Source organism: Cervus elaphus, chromosome 18, assembly GCF_910594005.1.
Source record: "Cervus elaphus chromosome 18, mCerEla1.1, whole genome shotgun sequence".
Classification (NCBI taxonomy): domain Eukaryota; kingdom Metazoa; phylum Chordata; class Mammalia; order Artiodactyla; family Cervidae; genus Cervus; species Cervus elaphus.
Genome location: NC_057832.1, coordinates 67,479,581 through 67,501,707, shown reverse-complemented (window position 1 = coordinate 67,501,707; position 22,127 = coordinate 67,479,581).

The following is a 22,127-nucleotide window of genomic DNA, read 5'->3' as shown; positions in this document are numbered from 1 at the left end:
GGACTTATTCTTCATGCTTTTGGTGCATGATTTATCTTCTTAGGCACAGCTGCTCTTTCACTTTCCCATCTCTTGCTCAGCATAACATCTCTGGCTTTGACCTTTTGGTGGCTCAGAGGGTAAAGAATCTGTTTGTAATATGGGAGACCCAGGTTCAATTTCTGGGTCAGGAAGATCCCCTGGAGAAGGGAATGGCTACTCACTCCAGTATTCTTACCTGGAGAACCCCAAGGACAGAGGAACCTGGTGGGCTACAATCCATGGGTTTGCAAAGAGTTGCACATGACTGAACAAATAACACTTTACTTTCTTCACTTCATGCTGCCCTGCTACTATTGAGAATCTCCCCTTTTCCTGGTTGCTACTGTGGAAATAAAGACATCAGAGTTCTACTAGCATCAGTGCAGGATTTCAGAGTAAAACTCTGTCCAGAGCTGACCCACAACCTAGGGAGGGCAAAACTTGCCAGAAGGGGTTCATTTGCTTGAACTTCAGGGTTAAGAGTCTCAAAAACTCTTAGCACCAAAACTAAGGCCTGCCATGTTTGTCAGAGGCAAAGTTCCATCTCAAAATTCTGTCTCATTTGTGGTTTTTTTCAAGAAAGCTATCATAAGAGTGCTATAGAGAGAATGAAGTTTTTAATAGAATTCCTTCTGCAGATTTAGAAAGAATGGTATCTATTTGCTAAATTATTTGCAATTGAGAAATTGTTTCTGATTTGAAAAAGCAGGAAAGCACTGCATCCTGAGTGAATATTCATCTATTGGTAAGTAATAAGGTGACAGCTAAATTAAGCTGGCTATTCTAATTTTGTTTTCTATCCTGAAATGTAATTGGCTAATGAAAAGAAACAAAAACATTGCTGATATAAATAATATAGACACATATTTATCTTATTAATATCCTTCATAATGTTTCTGATTAAAAGAAATACACAAAATAAGTTCTGTTTTAAGAAAATAAAAATTGACATTACTGTTATTTACCTAAACAATTTGACTAAAATATTTATAGTTGACTTATTGAGTGTAAGGTATTTTGCTGCCAATTACATCATGTTTGATTACCTTTTGCATGAAAATAATAACTATTAAATTTTCTTACATGCATGGAAAATGAATACATATAGTAAAATAAAACAGTGCTGTAAAATGTGTAAGTAGGGCTTACAAGAATCAAACTTGCAATTATGTCTTTGTTATAGTTTTTAAAATTATGATATGTTTCATTTTGAGGTTAGAAAGGCTTTTATTGGCCTTCAGTCATACAGTGTATGAAGAGATGAGGATGATATAATTGGGAAAGTGTCTGAGCCCCAGGCAGAATCATAGTGCCTACTTGTCAGGGAGGCATGTGGTGGAAGGGCATAAAGGAGTCTCAGAATGGAGAGAGAAGGCAGTAGTCATGTGGACTCAAATCCCAGACAGACCATAAAGAGATGTTCTCAAATATATGCAAACGTATGACCTACATTGTCATTGAGTATTGAATAGATATTCACCAGATTAACACTTAATAAAACATCAAAGAGTAAGAGATTCCATTTTTTTCTTGGATACAGAGAGAAAATATTTATGTTTAGCCGTACATTATGAAAAACGTTGTGAACTTTATCCAGATTGAAATTACTGCCTCTCACTAAGAAAAGCTTTCACTGACACCCCATCTTGAGTAATAACAAACATATTGTAAAACCCATCCAACTGATAAATAGTTTTTGGCTTTTAGGAGCATTTTCAATAACATAAAGAGATTGGAGTGAAGTGGAAGGGAGGCCATCTGTTTCAGTGTTGAATTTTAATTTTCCATTATTAATATAACAATTAGCAACTGATAATTATTCCAGATAAAAAGCTGTGTTCGTAAATATTTAAAATGAGACAAATGGGTGGGTGGGTTTGATACCTTTGAGGGGATTTGGATCAATGAAACTAGAATTTAGTGGTTATATGGTTTGTATTTCTTGTTAAATTCTGGAATGGTACTGGCATATAGAATGGCATTAAATTAATTTGTTTTTTCAGTCTTGTTTTCATGTAATTTCCCACGTTATACCCTTTGCTATAAAACATGCCATGTTCAATTAAGGTATGCTAGTATGTTGAAGTATTTTTCAACAACTCTGTTGAAATCTCATGAATGAGGTCAGCCACAGGGTCAAACTAATACATGCTAAATGCTTGTATGTAATTTTTTAGCTTGAGACAGGCTCAGAGGCATTTATTTGACGAACTCCTGAGAATAATTGGTTCTCCAACAACCTTGACAGAATAGGCTTTTTGAGAATAAAATAGGTCCTGTTTCATTCCTTTCCTGTAGCTCATTTTGAGTAGCATCTTATAACAATCCTAATTTTAAAGTTACTTCTATTCACCCAATGAAAGTAACGTGTTTCTTTTGATCCTTTAGGTTCCTGAGCCTTTAAATTGCTTTGAGTTATTTTCTCAAACTGTCACTGTTAATCACACACATTTGTTTTGCCTTATGCTATTAGTAGGATGGAATTTACCAATTTCTTTGCATGATCCTGTTATACTGATACACTTAACATCTGTCATAAATGATTTATTAAGATTTGGTGAAAATTATATTTCAGCATATTTAAGGAGCAAACTTCACTGAAAACAAATGTTTGACACACATTTCAGTACTCTCCAAGCCTTTCTAATTGTAATTAAGATATAATTTCATTTCATTATTATTTGGACACCCAAGTTATCACAATTTATCTTTTGTTTTATGCAGCATTTCCCACTTAAACACATTCAGGCAACTGTCATTTTATCCAGATAAGCACAGGATTTTGGTGGTAATTTCTTTTTCAGAACAAATACATGTTTCAGAGTATGGAAGATTTTGTGATTTTCAAAGTAATAGACAGGCCAAGTTTACAAATTTAACCCAATAGATGGAACACATAGACACACACACAAAATTTGATGCTCATTATTTTTTTTTTTATATTGCTCACTGCTGCTGCTAAATTGCTTCAGTTGTGTCCAACTCTGTGAGACCCCATAGACGGCAGCCCACCAGGCTCCTCCGTCCCTGGGATTCTCTAGGCAAGAACACTGGAGTGGGTTGCCATTTCCTTCTTCAATGCATGAAAGTGAAAAGTGAAAAGTGAAAATGAAGTCGCTCAGTTGTGTCCGACTCCATGCGACTCCATGGACTGTAGCCTACCATGCTCTTCCATTCATGGGATTTTCCAGGCAAGAGTACTGGAGTGGGGTGCTGTTGCCTCCTCCGTATATTGCTCACACCAAAACTTATTTTATCTAAACATATAAAATCACTTGGGTCACTGAAGCTAATGTAGTTAAGTCCAATACAGAGTGAAGTAAGCCAGAAAGATAAAGAACATTACAGCATACTAACACATATATATGGAATTTAGAAAGATGGTAACGACAACCCTATATGCAAAACAAAAAAAGAGACACAGAAGTACAGAACAGACTTTTGAACTCTGTGGGAGAAGGTGAGGGTGGGATGTTTCGAAAGAACAGCATGTATATTATCTATGGTGAAACAGATCATCAGCCCAGGTGGGATGCATGAGACAAGTGCTCGGGCCTGGTGCACTGGGAAGACCCAGAGGAATCGGGTGGAGAGGGAGGTGGGAGGGGGGATCGGGATGGGGAATACGTGTAACTCTATGGCTGATTCATATCAATGTATGACAAAACCCACTGAAATGTTGTGAAGTAATCAGCCTCCAACTAATAAAAAAAAAAATCGCCATATGTTAAAGCATTAGCTTAGTGGATTAATGTGTCTCCTCTGAATAAACAGTGCTCTTGAGACTGTTTCAGCCTGTGAGTTCAATAGATTTACTAACCCTCCGAAAGTATTAGGCTTAAATAGAGTTCAACTGTCTCAGGACATCGGTCTCACCAGCACAAAAGCAAACTTTGTAAGGGTCATCCATTGCCTTTCTTTTCCCAGGCTTCCCTTCCTTCCTCGACCATGCTCTTACTTGTTTTGGGAGACTTTGTGACTAAGGAGACAATTCTTACACTTATATAGTGTAGGATTTGTAAATTTAATTAGATAGTGACTAGAATATGCTGCCATGTCCAAATGCCAAGAGCTCATTTAACTTTGGACACCTCAGGTTCTTGGAGCCTGAGTGTCCTCATTCTTACAATAAGGGTAGACTTTATATATGTTTGTGTGTAAAGGAACATCTTTGAAACCACTATGGAGGGGTGGGTAATGGGGACAGCTGAAACTGGGTCAGGTCCATTAAACACTCAGTAAATATTAACTATTATTATTATTAAAATAAATTTGCAACAATTTTCCATTGTCAGGGTATGGACAGCACAAAACTGCTATACCAAGGCAGAATACAAACAACACAGGACAGAGGCTTATATTAGAAAGCAGCCCTATTTCAGTATTAATAAATGAAATGTCATAGGTTTGGTGGCATTTCGTTTTAAAGAGCACACCAAAGGAAACGTTTATAAAAATCCTTCAATAAATGTTTGTTGCCAAGCATACTTGAAAAATCATCAGAGAAAGACTGAAAATAATCTACAAACTTTTTTTTTTTTTAAAGCCAGATTTCAATCTGGAGGCCATGAGTGAGATGTTCTCCTCCATATATTTTGCTTGACTGTCAGGATGGTTTTAAAAATTAGTCTGAAATGAAATGAATTTATCAAAACCTGTGGGATTCTGTGAAGGCAGTGCTTAGAGTGAAATTTATAGCACTGAATACTTATGTTAGAAAAGAAGAAAAATTTTAAATTATTAATCTAAGATTCCACCTCAGGAAACTCGAAAAAGAAGAGCAAATTAAAGCCAAAATAAGCATAACAAGAAAAAAGCACTAGAACATAAATAAAATTGAAAATGAGAAATCGAAAGACAAAGTCAAACCAAAAGCTGGTTCTTAGACAAGGTTAATAAAATTGATAATAAAAAAAAGATGCACATTACTAATACCAGATGTGAAAGAGAAGACATAGCTAGAAATCCCATGAAAATTAGCATGATAAAGAAAATAAAAGAATGCTATGAATAACTCTTGGCTCGCTAATTTGATAACCTAGATTAAATGGACCAATTCCTTAAAAGACCCTAATACTTAGACAAGAAGAAATAGATAATCTAAATAGGCTCGTATGTACTAAAGAAAAAATCAATAATTAATAACCTTCCAACACAGAAAGCACTAGGCCCAGAGGGACTTACCAGCAAATTCTACCAAACATTCAAGGAAGAAATTACACCAATTCTCTGCGATCTCTTTCAGAAGACAGAAGCAGAAAGAATACTTCCTAACTCATTATATGAGAGCAGAAAAAACAAATAAACAAACTGCAGAACAGTCTCTCTCGTGAACATATATGCAATAATCCTCAGCAAAATATTAGCAATTGAATCCAACAATGTACACAAAGGATTACACATCATGACGAACTGGAATTAATCCTGTGTTTGCAAGCCTGGTTCGGCATTCAAAAATCAATGTAATCCATCACTTCAACAGACTGAAAACCAAACATCACACGATCACATAAGTAGATGCAAGAAAACCATTTGACAAAATCCAACATCTGGTCATGATAAAAATACTGTAAATTATGTGTGGGGAGGAACTTTCTCCACTTGGTAAAGACTGTCTTCAGTTAATGTCATATGCAGTAGTGAGAAACTCAAAGTTTTCCCACTAAGATAAGGTACAAGGCAAGGACATCCCCCTCTCATCACTCCTTTCAACATCATACTGGAAGTCCTGGCTACTAAAATAAGGCAGGAAAACGAAAGGTATATAGACTGGGAAGGAAGATATAAATTTGCTTTTGTTCATAAATGATGTGATTGTCCATGTAAAACATCCAAAAGAACTTGATATAAACCTAAAACTGTTCTAAAAGAAAGGTTTTAAAAAATACCTCCATAATATAAATAGTCCATCTTTCATGATAAAAAATGAATTTGGATTACTTTACTCCAGTTTGTTAAACACTCCACTCCTCTCCAGTGCTTAGAAATTGGCAAGGTTTACAACCTTATATACTGTAGGGGATGTGTAGCTCATTGAGTTCATGTTCTCTGAGAATCAAGCATTTGTGTTGGTGGTGGTGTGGTGCTCAGTTGTACCCAGCTCTTTTCAACTCCACTGCCTGTACCCTACCAGGCTCCTCTGTCCATGAAATTTTCCAGGCAAGAATACTGGTGTGGATTGCCATTTCCTCCTCCAGGGGATCTTCCTGACCCAAGGATGGAACCCACATCTCTGTCATCTCCTGCACTGGTAGGCAGATTCTTTACACTGTACCACCTGGGAAGCCCTAAGCACTTGTATTAAGGGCCCTTTTATCCTATCACAGACATGTGTATGAAAAGAGTGATGCTCAGCACCAACAGAATGTCCTGCTAAATCAGGAAGAATTTCCCACAGCAAACCAGAGAGAACATTCCTTTAGCTATGGCTTAGTATTTCCATTTTTGAGGGGGAACTAGAACTTGCTGTAGAATTTTCTCCGTGGAGTATCTACAGATGCTTAGAAGTATTCATTGGGGCTTCTCCAATGGCTCATCAGGTAAAGAATCCACCTGCAATGCAGGAGACACAGTAGATGCAATTTGATCCTTGGGTTGTGAAGATGTCCTGAGAAGGAAACCCACTCCAGTATTCTTGCCTGAAAAAAATTCTCATGAACAGAGGAGCCTGGTGGGCTATAGTCCAAAGGGTTGCAAAGAGTCAGACATGACTGAATTACTAAGCATCCACACAATTCTTAAATTAACATTATTAGTAAACTTTACCTAATTCTTACTTTTTAGTGTAAATCTAGTACTTCTCAGTGAATTGACTTCTGGCCTTTAAAAGATGACCGAATCCCTCTTCTCTTTGTCACTGTCCTGGGTGGACCCTGCCTGAAGACTCCAATGCCATTTCTAGTGTTCATTCTCATACTGATGGTAGACTTTCCATTGTTATTACCTTCCTGAGGAATCCTTTGGAAAGTGTATCAAAAGTCTTAACACACTTATAGTCTAGAACCTAGCAATTCTATTTCTAGAAATTTGTCATGTGGAAATTATGTATCTTGTACACAAAAAATATTTTTGAGGATGTCTGGTACCCTATTAGTTAAGAGTGAAAAATCAGTTAAGAGTGAAAAGTCAGTTAAGAGTGAAAAATCAGAAAAATCTAAAGGTCCCCAAATGAGTATTTGTTAAATAAATTCTAGTTTGGTAATTTGGAAATTTCTTCAGCCATTCAAAATCTTTATTAGAATATTTAGTAATATGGAGAAAATATTTATAGCTAAGTATTCCAAGAAAGAAGAATATTATAAAACAATGTGTATGCTATGGTTTCATTGGACTGCCTGGTGGTTCAGACAGTAAAGAATCTGCCTGCAATGTGGGAGACCTGGGTTCCATCCCTGGTTTGGGAAGATCCCTTGGAGGAGTGCATGGCAGCCCACTTCAGTACTCTTGCCTGGAGAATCCCCATGAACAGAGGAGCCTGGTGGGCTACAGTCCACAGGGTTGCAGAGTCGGACACAATTGAGCGATTAAGCACACACACATATGGTTTCATTGGAGTCTTTTTTTTTTTTTTTTTCATTGGAGTCTTTATAAAAGCAAGAATAGAGCCACAGAATAAGTTTAGAAAAGTGCCCCAAAATGTTAACAGTGGTTCTTTGGGTGGTAGGGATATGGTTGATTTTTATTTCTTTCACGTGCTTTGCTACATTTTCTAAATTTTATTGTTTTGTAATGAGATTAATAATAAAAATATTTTAAGAGGTATTCTAATGCTCTGATGGTTCAAACTAGGTGAGCAGCACCACTTAAAGACTAGTTTCTGTCTATGCCTCCTGCCTGAACCAGAGGACTTGGGCATCAGATCTCTGGAGGGCCCTTTCATCAACACGGCCTAATTCTCTGATTTTAAGATAATCATGATTTGTAGATCTCTTGTCATCTCAAGCAACTTTTCAGTTGGAGAGGAACTGGAAGCTTTTCACTGTCAGAGCTAATGGTCCATACCGGTACTGCTACCCTGTAGAATAATAATGCTTTTAAGGAGAACATTCTCTGTCACCCTGTGATGGTTAAGTGTGGGATTATACTCTTCATTTCAGGAGGAGTGGCTCTAATTTAATGCTTCTGAATGATATTGCAGTGAATGGATATTTGTTCTTAGAAGGATCTTTTTAATAGGATCATTGCCTTGAAGCAATGTTCCCTTGGAAACTGCTTGATGTCTGTCTGGGCAGCAAGAGTACTAGGATTTTTAGAAGTTGGGTGCATGTGAATTCATATTGACATGGCTGAAGACAAAACAAATAAGAGAAATGCATTCATATCCTAAAAACTCAAATTAAATCAAAACAGGTAACTGTATTTTTCAGAATAAGGAGATAATGAGAAGAAACATCTTAATTATTATAATTCTTTTAAATGTTCACATGGGAAAATACACAATTCCCAAGTTCACACTAGTTTTCAAATTCTTTCTTAGCCTCTATGCTCTGGGTTATATGGGTTATATGAAGAAATTAACATATGTCACTGCAAAGTTGCTTTCTTGGCACATGAGCCCTTGCATATATGAGGGATGTGGGAAAATAAATTAATATAAAAACTATTAACATCTAGTGCTTTTATGGATATTGTGAAAGGAATAAAAGAAAGCTTACATGTATTAGATGGCATAGATGGATTGTATAAGAGATACAAAACATCATTTTGGTTAATGTGTTCAGACCATGATCTATAGCTGATAAACATACCTGTTAAGCATTTAAGGAGATGTTGGAGAACATTTGCTTCATCGTCTTGAATGATCAGTGTGCATGTGTATCAGGGGACAGGCAATGGGGCTTGAGCAGATAAGAAATCAATTCTAGAGTATTCTCAGACTGCCCAAATCCCACTCTATCCTAAACGGTAGTATCAAAATTGATGGAGGAGAAGGAGGTCCAGTGGTTATGTGAATTTTGTAAAATTCCCAGATTCCTGCTTAAAAACCAAGCTGTTTAGCTGTCTATATTTATGAATGAAAATATCAGTGCAGTTAAGTGGCATGATATAAAATTGCCAAACCAGTTTTTGAGAAAACTGAGATTGATGGATGAAGTATTTTAATTTTTAATATAAAAATTAGAAGAGAGGGGTAGGATAAAAGCCTGAATGGATTGAACAAATAGCTTCTCAAATTGCTTTACATGCTCTGCCTGCATTTCAATCCAATGCTTTACTTGTCACCTATTGATGGATTCAGTCATCATGACTGTTACTGACCCAACTCTGTGTCATAGCTGCCCCTTTGGTAAAGAAATGAGAGATATTTGAGAAAGTGCTCCCTATGATGTCAAGATGGGAACCTAATTGGAGGGGCTAAAGTATGTGGAAATGAGCAAAAAGAGACAAACAGAGATAGACTATTGTTTCTAGAAGTTATCACTAATGAAGAGTGATAGGGCTAGTTGAGTACTAGAGAAATAATAAAACCCTCTATAGGATGTGGCCAAAAAAAAAAAAAAATTCATGGCTAAAGTTGTAGAATCTTTCTACATGATGTTGGTGCTATATATGAAATTACCTTCAGATTTTTGCTACAAAAACACTGCATAACAAATGATTCTAAAATCTAGTGGCTTTCAATAAGAAGCATATATGTCTTTCTAATGGGCTTGTAGGTCATATCTGACTGTGGGCTCTGCTGGGCTTCGCTGGGCTTTGGTGCTGTAGTGGAGTTGACTCTAGACGAAGGTGCGGAAAATTTACCTGTGGTAACAGAAAGGAAGGTGGAATAAATGTAGCCCTCTGTCTAGTCAAAGCTATGATTTTTCCAGTAGTCGTGTATGGATGTGAGAGTTGGAGTATAAAGAAAGCTGAGCACTGAAGAATTGATGCTTTTGAACTGTGGTGTTGGAGAAAACTCTTGAGAGTCCCTTGGACTGCAAGGAGATCCAACCAGTCCATCCTAAAGGAAATCAGTCCTGAATATTCATTGGAAGGACTGATGTTGAAGCTGAAACTCCAATACTTTGGCCACCTGATGCGAAGAACTGACTCATTGGAAAAGACCTCGATGCTGGGAAAGAAGGCAGGAGGAGAAGGGGACGACAAAGGATGAGATGGTTGGATGGCACCACCAACTGAATGGACATGAGTTTGAGCAAGCTCCGGGAGTTGGTGACGGACAGGGAACCCTGGCGTGCTGCAGTCCACAGGGTCGAAAAGAGTCAGACATGACCGAGCAACTGAACTGAACTAAACTGTTGATGGAGGTGATGGCAATAGTTTCTAGAGCTATTTATCCTTCTCTCAGAGATACAGGAAGCAAAGTTGAGAGTTAAGATGAGAACGTGCTGGAATTTTGAGGTGAAAGAAAATGTAACTGAGTGCAGTAGACAAATGCAGTCTATTCACTGGACAGCACTAAAGATCTTTGAAATTAGTGATCATGATTTAAAGATACAGCAAATTGTTTTTCTCCAGCCATATTTGGCTTCATGGGTCTCAGGACAGAGCAGGTGTTCAGCTGGTTTTAACTATGATTAAAATTTGCCAAGTGAGATCTATGAGATAAGATGAGGACAAGAGAGTTGAGGGGAAAAAAGGGAGTTGAGGTTTTGTACAAAAGAGGAATAATGGATTGTAGATTCTAAATTACACAAGAAGAATATTATCTACATGAATAGAATGTGGGAAAAGGTCCTTGCTGGGAATGGGATATTAGAGGAAAGAGCTAGAAGGGTAAGAGGTGGTGGTGGAAGAGCAGGATGCCTGCTGTTGAACTTATGAGGGAGTTACCATTATTGTTAAAGAGAAGGTAACTGGGTTAAGTGGCAGACAGGATCATTGGAGATGAGCTCAAATGGATTGGAAGGATCATCAGGGGAGATATTGAAGTCACCAAGAATAATGACAAGTAAAGTCTGGAACTGACAGTGAGTTAGGAGCTTAAGTCTTCAAGGAATGGGGCAGGACTGGGCCTGTACATAATTGCAACAAGGAGGGGTTGTTGCAACAAGGGTTGATACTCTGATGAGTTGAAGGGAAGCTATAGCTTGGGGGAGAGCCAGGTCAAGTTGAGTATATTAGTGATACAAGGGATTTTGCTGGTGATTTGTTGGGGGTTCCTGGGGAATTTGGGGATAGTTTGGAGATAAGTTTACAAAAAGTAAGTCCACAGAAGAGATGAAGAAGAGATGAAGGCATTTCTAGGCAAGGAGTGGGAATAGGCTTTTTGAGGTGATCAGCAAATCAGGAAAAAGAGGCTGTCTATCTGAGTTACAAGGCATTTAGACAGTCATAGTTGGTGTAGTGAGGGATTAGAGTTGGTTATTACTCATAGCACATCAATTTGGACACCTCCCTCTTCATGTCAAGGATAGTACGGAAATGGAGGAAGAGGGGTTTTATCTAGTTCTTATAGAGCTCTGGGGCATGGAATTAGGGTGGTGTGGTGTGTGTGGCTGAGGTAACATCTAATGTTATAATCTTCTCGCACAATCAGTTAACCAAGGCTCTGTTTTCAAGGTCTCTAGGTTTAAAACATGGGGCTCTTTTTCCCTCATCATAATGATTTTTTTTTTCTGATGATGTCATAAAACCCATAGTTCAGTAGCCATGGCAATTGAGTTTAACAAAAGAAAAGCAACAAAAAACAAGTATTGAGAGCATGCATACAAGACAGACTTATAGGACTAGTTTATCTAATTTAACTGTTTATCCATTTCTTTATTTACTGTGTGGGAATATGGCTGGGTGTGATACTGTTAGAACTCAAATTTCCTAGAAGACAGAAAATGTACCTAAAATACTTAATATGAAAAGAACAAATTAGGGCCATCTATCTCCATCTTTCTGTTTCTGTAATCTGGTGAGTTGTCCGTCTTTTTTTTTTTTAAGATAATCTTCATGGGGTTTTTCATAAGATCCTGCAGAATAATAGGCTTGAAGAAGATTAATTTTACATACTTCATGTTGCAAAAGCCTCTTTCCCCTAATGCAGAGCTAGAAAAAATTGATGAGGTCATTTGGCTGTTTCACAAAAGAAATTCCCTTTATTTTGTTCAACAAATAGAGCATAAATATGCTTTATTTTTACAAAGTACACTTTTACAGTTACTTTACTTACAATGGTTAATTTTATGATAGAATTTAAACTTTTTGCCAACTTTAATTTATGATGTTAAAGTGTTACATTTGACTACTTTGCTTAATTGGCTTCCAGAGAATGACAGACGGGCATGGCTTACATTAATCAGCTCTGAATCTCTATGGCAAATTTTCTTTTACCTTCTTTATTAATTTTATGCTTAGGGGCTGTCAGGAAATAGTATAAATCCCTTTGGGAATCCCACATTTTAGAGAAGCAAAGTGTGGAAAGATAATAAACTATAGCTCCTTGACACTTATGCTCCTCTACATTGAGATTCTTGAATAATTATACCTTTACTGGTTGAGAAGCAGCACTCTACTGTATTCAAAAATGAAATATATCTCAGGTCATCAACAACCATCCTTTATTTTGGAGTCTTGGGACAGTGGTTGCAAATACCTCATTCATTTGTTCCTTTGCTTTTCCTGAGGGAAACCGCATCAGATTTTGATTTCTTCTGGACATTCAATGGAGACAAAAGTGACCACTAGGAAGAGAATAGAGCTAACTGTCTTAGTCCATTTAGGCTGCTATAACCAAATACTGCATACTAGGTAGTTTGTAAGCAATCAAAATTTATTTACATGAGGAATTTTTTTTTTTTTAAAGAAAGTTGAACTCATAGAAACATAGAATGGTGGCCGTCAGTCTACAGGGGTAAGGGAAAGAGAAAGGTTCGTAAAAGGGTACAATCTTTCAGAAGACAAAAAGACCTGAGAATCTAATATATAATGGTAACTATAATTGATAATACTGTGTTGTATGGTTTCCCCTGGTGGCTTAGTGGTAAAGGACCTGCTTGCCAATGCAGAAGATGTCGGTTCAATCCCTCATCTGGGAAGATCCCTGGAGAAGAAAATAGCAACCCACTCTAGTATTCTTGCCTCAGAAATCCCATGGACAGAGAAGCCTGGTGGGCTACAGTCCATGGGATCACAAAAGAGTTAGACATGATTTAGCAACTAAACAAGTGCATTGCATAATTGAAATTTGATAAGAGTCGAACTTGTGTTCTCACACACACACAAAAGATAAGTATGTGGGGTGATAGATTTAATTCAATGGTGAGGATCATTTTACAAGGTGTATGTATGAAAGCACCATCATTATACACTTTAAATGTATTATAGTTTTGTCAATTATACCTCAGGAAAGAAGAAAAAAGTGAAAAATGTATTGATAGTGGTGATGACTATAGCACTATCATTCAATTCTGAATATACTAAAAATCTAATTGTGCACTTTAAAACAGTGAATTTTATGGCATGCAAATTATATTTCAGATAAAAAATTTATAGGTGAAACAAATGTTTATATTTGCTTTATACAAGGCATTAATGGTGCTGGGGATTCGTTAGTGAATGAATAAAGAGAGCGGAGCTTGATTCTAATGTGAGCAATTCTGGTGGACTTGATAGTTCAAAGTATCAGCAGGAGGTGGGGTGGGGTGAGTGTGGGGTGAGTGTGTGTGTGTGTGTGAGTCCCTCAGTCATGTCTGACTCTTTGCGACCCCATGGATTGTAGGCTGTTAGGCTCCTCTGTCCATGGACGTCTCCAGGCAAGAATACTGGAATGGGTTGCCATTTCCTTCTCCAGGGGGGCAGGGGTAGGGGAGATGAAAAAGACCTAACAAAATTGTGGGTGGGGGAAAAGGAATCAGGAGAAGAAAATGGAGCTAAAATACTGGTAAAAAGGATTTTTCTTGGGAGAAAATACTTTTTTTTCTGAAAGAGAAAAAACAACAAACAAAAAAGCAAAATATAGGCTTAGCGTTTACGAAATTTTTAGGTAAAAGTACAGAACTTCTTGGTGTTTCTGTTGGGTGGTGTTATATCTGTAAAGAGGGATGGAATTTAATTCATATATTGAGTTAATTTTTGTGCAAATAGGAAAAGACATCCATTTTATAGCCACAGGGCTTTAGCACACTTCACCCTTCTAGAGTCTAGGCATTTAGTGGTCATAGGTGGAAATTTCTATCTGGGTAGCTGTCCTAGAACAAGTCTATCTTTACCACCACAGCAACTGACACACAATTTCCAGCCCGCTGTTTGGTCTTATTTTTAGGTTGTAAATTTCTGCAGAAATGAGCTCTGCATTTTCAAGTGCCCTGTGTCCATGTTTTCATAATAGCTCAATAAATATTTGATCCGTGATCAAAGTTTGTTAATAGCTACTTCATTTCCAGAGGAAGAATGAATGTGAGTTGCCAGGGTATGTATTCTACCTAGTGCTTCAGTTAGTAGGGGGATAAGGCAGAGTATTGTACCTTTTATTTAAACATAGTTACACAGTGCAACTTTGTGATTAAGTGAGGGAGGTAGGTTGGAAGGGAGGCTCCTGGGTGGAAATATCCTAAAAATCCACAAGAGGGAGATATATTGCCATTGAAGTAGAGTGTAGCTAATGAGATACCAATCCCTAACTTTTCAGAGCACAATATTTTACAATATTTCCCTAGTTGAAAATAAGAAAAGGGTAGGCTTTCTCAAGTTTGGCTTTTCAGTTTTCTTTTGGGATGGGAGATTAGATTTAGGAATTCTCAGTTATTTGCAGAGTCTTGGAATACGCATGATATGTCAAGGTTTATGATGCATCAACAGCTTCGATGAGCACATTTAAAAGCTTTAAGGATTTGTGTTTGTTTTTGACCTGATGGTGCCTCTTTCAAGGATGGATTGCCAAGCTGCCTTTTCTCTACTTCCTCTTTTCATTTCTTTGGTGGTGGCAGTGGGGAGTCAGTGCTGGCCAGATTGGGTTTTATTTATTTATTTAATTTTTAAGAAAAGATTTATTTATTCACTTATCTATTTATTTATTTATTTTTGGCTGCCCTGGGTCTTCATTGTTGTGTGTGCGCTTTCTCTAGTTGCAGCCGGGGACTATCTCCATTGGTGGTACATAGGCTTCTCATTGCAGTGACTTCTGCTGTTGCAGAGCATGGGCCCTGGGCCACAGGCTTAGTAGCTGTGGCTTCTGGGTTCTCCAGAGTGGGTGCTCAATAGTTGTGGCACATGGGCTTAGCTGCTCTGCAGCACATGGGATCTTCCTGGATCAGGGATCAATCCAGGGTCCTCTGCATTGACAGGTGGATTCTTAACCACTAGACCACCAGGGAAGTCCCCAGATTGGGTTTTACATTCTTACTGGGAAGTGCCTTCACAACTCTCACTGTCTCCTTTGGGCAAGATGTCTCAGCAGAAAGAATCATTTTGGTTTTCAGTGGCCTTTACCTACTTAGAGGCAGAGCTGAGCTCTGGGTAGCTATAGACGAGGAATGAAAGGAAACTTTATTTTAAATAGCATATATTTGTACTTTGAAATTCATACTCTTTGCCTGACCTCCTCATGTTTATGTGGTCAATGGGGCAGAAACCCTTTATTTCAAAAGAAATGTTTGCAACATATTACTAGGTTACTTACAAGTTTTATTCGCTTTCTTTTAAGGAAATTTTTAAAAAATTTTAAAATGATATGGGCTAATGATACTGTTAGAGTTTGCCTCTCCTGAAGACTCCCTAATTCTTAAGCCTATTTCTTCCTTTATCTTCCCATTTCCTTTTATAGCTTCCTATTCTCAATATTCTTTGAGTGATCTTTTCCTTCCTCCCACATCGTTGCTCTCCAGGGTTACGTCTGTGGTCAGTCTCTTTAATGACTGCTCTGTTGGGTACAGGTTGAGAGCAGAAACTGGGTTCATATTCCCGCTCCAGTACTGTGTGTGGCCTCTGGCAAGTTGCTTAAATCATATGAGTCTTGGCTCACAAACCACAAAATGGGGATAATGATAAAACCAACCTCACTGAATTTATGTGAGGATGAGATCAGTTAATATATATATAGGGCTTACAACAGGGTCAGGCACATCGGAAGCACTCTTTCACGGTTGGCCATTATTATTGCTTTTTTATTATTGTTTACTGCTAATCTCATCCACCAGAGACTCTCCTTGCAGGAGTTCATACACCCAAAATCTCAAGCATTCCCTTTATATCTTTTGTGAGCTCTAGACACATTTCCTAGCACTTTCTGGACAGTTTTGCAGGGGCTTCCCACAGGGTATCTCAAACACAACATGCTTAGAAGTGAACTCATCATCTATCACTCACCACTCCTTGCAAACCTGCTTCCTCTATTCCCTGTTTTAGTCAACAGTGTCATTTCTTGTCTCACTGCTGAAGCCACAAAACATGAGTTATCCTTGCCGTCAATCCTTTACCTCCAACTCATTGGATTACCAAGTTATGTCAATGCACCTGTTTAAACTTCATCCACACTCAAGCCCTTTATTACTGCAGGGACCTTGAACCCAACTCTTTGCCCTTACTCATACTACTTAGTTCTTTCCACTTCATGCAGAATGGTATTTTACAAATAAAAATCTGATCCCATACCTCTCAGATTAAAATTTTCCATGTTTTTCCTAGCTTTCAATATTATGTGTAGTCTAACACAAGATCTTTCATTCCCTGGCCCTTGCTTGGCTCACTGTGCTGACATATTGCTTCTCTTTGTCACATAGAAAATGTTTGCATTTTGTCATGGGAACATAAAGAACAAACCTCATTAACCATACAGCATAGAAGAATTAGTATCTAAATACCTATGTTTAATAGAGATCCTAGCATTTAGTAAGTACTAAATATGTGTCAATATTTTTATGAATAAAATCTGGACTCTATGAATGGGAGTGCTTTCTTGCTCATGACTTTAAAACTGTCCTCAATGTGTTGATTGGAATCAGCATGTTCCTCGGCATAATTAAAATGTGAGAAATGTTTCTAGCACATCAGTAATATAGACAATTTCAAATAATGTCTGAGGAAATGCAAACTCAAACTTACAAATAGCCTTTTACATAAACACTCAGAGGTGCATTTTCTCCTTAATGCATGTATATAGCTTCCATTAACGTCCTTTGCCTTGGTGTTTAGCTTTTATTTTTATGTTTGTTGTATAAATCTGAGTCTTGACACTTTAATGGAAAGATCTCGGTTTGTGACGACATCATATCAAATGTAAAATAGAGATGGTTGCATTGTTTGGAAAACTTTCATCTGAGAATGTTTATCTGTAAACTTGTAGAAAAATTATTTTAAGCCAGCGACAGTCTGCTTCTCAAAGGAACCTCTTCCAGTTCATAGGTCCTGCATGCTGCCTTCACCCCTCCAAATTATATTTTCAGATGATTTCTTGTGGGTAGCTATAGAGAAAATGGCTTATTATTGCCCAATTCCATTTAAAAGGCAAAGGGCTCAGCTGGAGAGAAATGCAAGAATACAGTATGACTTCTATAGGAAGCGGCTGATGTGCTGCAGGGAAGGAGTGAGGAAGAACGGGTCATGGGAAGGACCAGACTAGTTCATTCTATTATTATTATTGGTGTAATGTTTGGCATATAGTTGGTATTTGAGAAACCAATTTAGTGAGACTTTGTTTCGCATCCTATAATCTAAACCTTTTCATACTAACTTCAGGGCAAGTTAGAGGTTTGAATGTGACAGAGTTTCCTGGATTTCCTTATGTTGTTCTGAGATTCTGAAAAATTGGAGGTGGGCATAAATCTTTGAGTCTTCTTTCAATTCTCTTTCAGGCCCCCCTGAGAAAGGATGTGGCTATTGGATCCTGCATGTCATAAATGGAAGTCTGGAACCGTAAAGTCTCCCTAAGTTGTCTTCACTCACTTCCCACCCCACCTATCTATAGTATTTAGCAACTGCCCGGATGATTGATATGTGGCTTTGACCTTCACACTGAATTGTGACCGTGACTTTTTATTCTAGTATTTTGTTTGCCAGATCAGACAAAGGCTGAAAGTTTTTTATTCCAGGGTAATACCACTTGAACCTCAGTGGCTACTTCAAGGATCGTAGAATATTGAGCTGAAATTTAGATCATTGTCCCCTAATTAGAGAGGACGACACAGGCTCACAGACGGGAAGTTCCTTGCTCGAGATGGGTTTAGTGACAGAGCTAGTCTGGGAGCTCATTTACCTGATTTCCAGCACAGACTTTTCCTCCCTTGCTCCATTCCATGTATTTCTCCTTCTCTCTCTCTCTCTCTCTTTCTTCCGTTTCTTCTTCCTTTCTCCCTTCTATTTTATTTTTGTCATGTGGGAACACTTTCACAGCATAGAAGACTCAATATTTTTTATATCATGGAAGTCCTAACAAGCATCTCTTAAATGGCCACCTGATATTATTCAAAGGCATAAAAAGATGGAGCTTATTTTTTGAGTGTTTTATTCACTATTTCTTGTGTGCTTGGTTGTGTTCAACTCTTTGCAACTCTTTGGACTATAGTCCACCAGGCTTCTCTGTTCGTGGAATTTTTCAGGCAAGAATACCAGGGTGGGTAGCCATTTCCTCCTCCAGAGGATCTTTCTGTCCCAGGGATTGAACCTGGGTCTTCTGTGCCTCCTACATTGCAGGTGGATTCTTTACCACTCAGCCACTGGGGAAGCCTTTATTCACCACTGTGTGTGTGTGTGTGTGTGTGTGTGTGTGTATGTGTGTGTGCGAGCTCAGTCGCAGCTTTCTCTATATCAGAGAACTGAGTCCTGACAGTTTTGCTTTCAGACTGCTCAGTCGGTGATGTTGGTTTGTTCTCCTTTTTGGCTCATTTTTTTTGTAGCTGATGCTCTGGTAAGGGCAGCTCATCTTTTTGTTCTTAGTTCAGCCTGCTCTCTCGTGTCACTCAATATCACTGTGACACTTCTTTCTGCTGACAGTTAGACATTAACGGCAGTAATTACTTTTCTTTTTAATTTAAAAATGTTCCAAACATACAAGAGATAGTAATAGAAATCCATATTTTCCACCATGCAGATTTAGTTCATATTAACATTTCGCCATAACTTATTCAGATACTTTTAATGAAATACAACATTCCAGATACATCAGAAAGCCCCTTAATCCCCAAATCTTCTCAGGAATAAGTATTGTTAATGTGCGCCTACTTCTTTATATTATGTCTCCAAAACCATTGTGTTTTTAATAATTTACATGAGTGGAGTCACTGTGTATGTGCTTTTTTGCAGCTTTTCTTTTTTACTCAAAATTACTTTCTTTAGATATATTCATACATAAACAGCAGTTTGTTTTTATGGATCCTGCTATGTATATTAATTTATGAAAAGCATCATAATTCACTTATCTTTTCCACTGTTCCTATATATTAAAACTACATTTAATTTTTTCTACTATAAACCATGCTGCAGTGAACATCTTTGTCTATATTTTTTGTGGGAATTATGTGGGAGAGCCTGTCTGGTATCCACTTAAGAATGAAAATTTTAGTTTGTAGCTTATATTTAATTTTGCTAAATGTGCTGAATTATCCCCCAAGTGGCTTTCCAGCTGTCAGTCTTCCCAGCTGTCCATAAGAGTTCACATTTCCCTACATCCTCTGTTGGAATAACTGAATACTGTTCTCCCATAACTTCCTGCTCTCTGCCTTCTAGGGCATATGGTGGCCTCATACTCTCCCACGCCCTTTGAAGTTAGGCAGAGCCAGGAGATTGTTTCAGGCAATGAAATGTGAGCAGAGCCATAAGGGCCCGTGAGGCATTCACCACCTTCTCTGGACTCTGCCTCAGTGAACTCTAATGATCCACATGGTGACTACTTCTTTGTCCTGGGTTGCAGTGAGGATGACATGGAATATAAAGCGTCCAATGGACTGATCAGTAAACGTTAACTATGAACTATACGCAAATCATTGATGTTTTGTATCAGAGATTGGAAAACCATATCCTGTTGGCCAAGTCTGACCCACTGCCCGTTTCCAAGGTTTTATTGGAACACAGTCATGCCCCTGTATGTATGCCTCGTCTAGACAGAGTTGAGAGGTTTATACAGAAACCAGATGAAATTCACACATAAAATTCCATAATTTTTATTAAATATATACAGCATGTAATCATCACTAAAATCCAGTTTAGAGCAATTTCATCATCTCCAAAAGTTCTCTTGTGCCCATTTGTAATCAATCCTTAACTCCCATCCCTAGACCCAGACAACCACTAGACTGCTGTCTGTATGCATTTTTAATTTTGGACATTTTATACTTTTGGAATCATGCAAGTCAAAGTGGAATCGTGTGATCTTTTGCATTTGTCTTGTTGCACTTAGCATAATGTTTTTGAGATCCATCCTTGTTTTAGAACAAATCAGTGGGTTTGTTCCTCTTCATTGCTGAATAGTATTCCATTAAATAGAAATTTTACATTTTGTTTATCCATCCGCAAGCTGATGGAAATTTGATTTATTTCTACTTAGGCTATTATCAACGTTGGCATAAACGTTCATGCATATGTCTTTATATGGACATATGTTTTAAATAGGTGAATTTCTGGGAGTGGAATTCCTACATAAGATGGCAAGTTTATATTTCACTCTTAAAAGAAACTGCCAAACTGTTTTCCAAAGTACCTGTGCCATTTCACATTCTTACCAGCAATGCGTGAGAATTTCAGTTTTTCCACATCCTCACCAACATTTGATGTTATCTGTCTTTTTGATTATAGCCATTCTTGTGGGTGCACAATAGTATCTCATTGTGATTTTAATTTTCATTTCACTAATTACTAATGATGTTGAGCAATTTTTCATGTGACTATTAACTATTCACGTATTTTATTTATGAAATACCTATTCAAATATTTTGTCATTTTAAAATTAGGTTGTCTTTTCTTCTTATTATTTAATTAAAAGATCTTTATGTGTATTCTGGGTACAAGTCATTTACTGGATATATGATTTGTAAATAATTTCTCCTAGTCTGTGTCTCTTCATTTTTTTTTTAATAATGTTTTTTGAAATGTGAAAGACTTTAATTTTGATCAAGTTCAGCTTATAATTTTTCTCTTTTATAGATCATGTTTTTGGTGTTCCTTCTAAGAACTGTTTGCTCAACTCAAGGTCATGACAAATATCTTCTATATTTTCTTTTAAAAATTGCAAAATTTTAGCTTTTGCATTTAGGTCTATGATCCATTTTGAGTTGATGTTTGTGTAGGCAACCCTAGTGGCTCTTACTTCAAACCTTTTAGAGTGACTGGTGGAGAGGAAGGGAGTATCAGGGGTGAAAAACCGGTGCCTTAAAGTTTGATTTAAAACAAAAGGGAGGCCAGTCAGAAGCCAGAGAACTTTTTTCCCAACTTTCCAAATATGAAAATATGAAAGATTTTAAGTATGAAAATATATTCCTTCTGTGAAAATACATTTTAAAACATTATCAGTGTTTATATTGCAAGCAAGTAATGAGAGCTCATTCCTCTTATGTGCATAAAGTTGTGGATGTTTGAAAAGAAGCTAATTGAAGCTTATGCAACCTTATCTTTCCTTCCTGTTTTACGGACTTCAAGAGCATTAGGCAAGTCCAGAGAGACTTAAGTTTTCTTCAAAGGTTTCAGGACATAACTCAACTCAGCAAGGAACACTTTCATAATTCTTTCACAAAATGAGGGGAACACGAAATGTCTTTGAGTAGGACTAACACTGCCCTCTGTAGAGATTTAATTGTACACGTGGAGATAAGCTTGTTTTTCTTTCTAGCTGCAGCAACCTGGGAGCAGAGTGGGAAGTTACACTGCGCTTACTTAGCTGCAGAATTATGCAGTTGAGTCAATATTTCCCCCACTGTCCCTGCCACAACCCAAAGGGGCAGGCATCAAGGTCAAAGTAACAATAGCAACATCCAGAGATCCTCATAATCTCCCTCCACCAGGAAAATGCTCTATCTCCCACTCTCTGCATGTTGCTTTCCTGCTGGGCAGAGTCCCTGGTCGTGGCCCCACCTTCCATGAATTTTCCTGTGTTTAGTGTTGCTCTGCTAGCCAGAGTGGATTTCATGGTCAAGGGCTGTCTCATAGGCTCGGCCACAAACCCACAGGCCTTGGATTCAAACAGTCCAGCAGACTTGGCTTGAATCCTGGATTTCCTAATGGCTCCTGGTGGCTCAGATGGTAAAGAA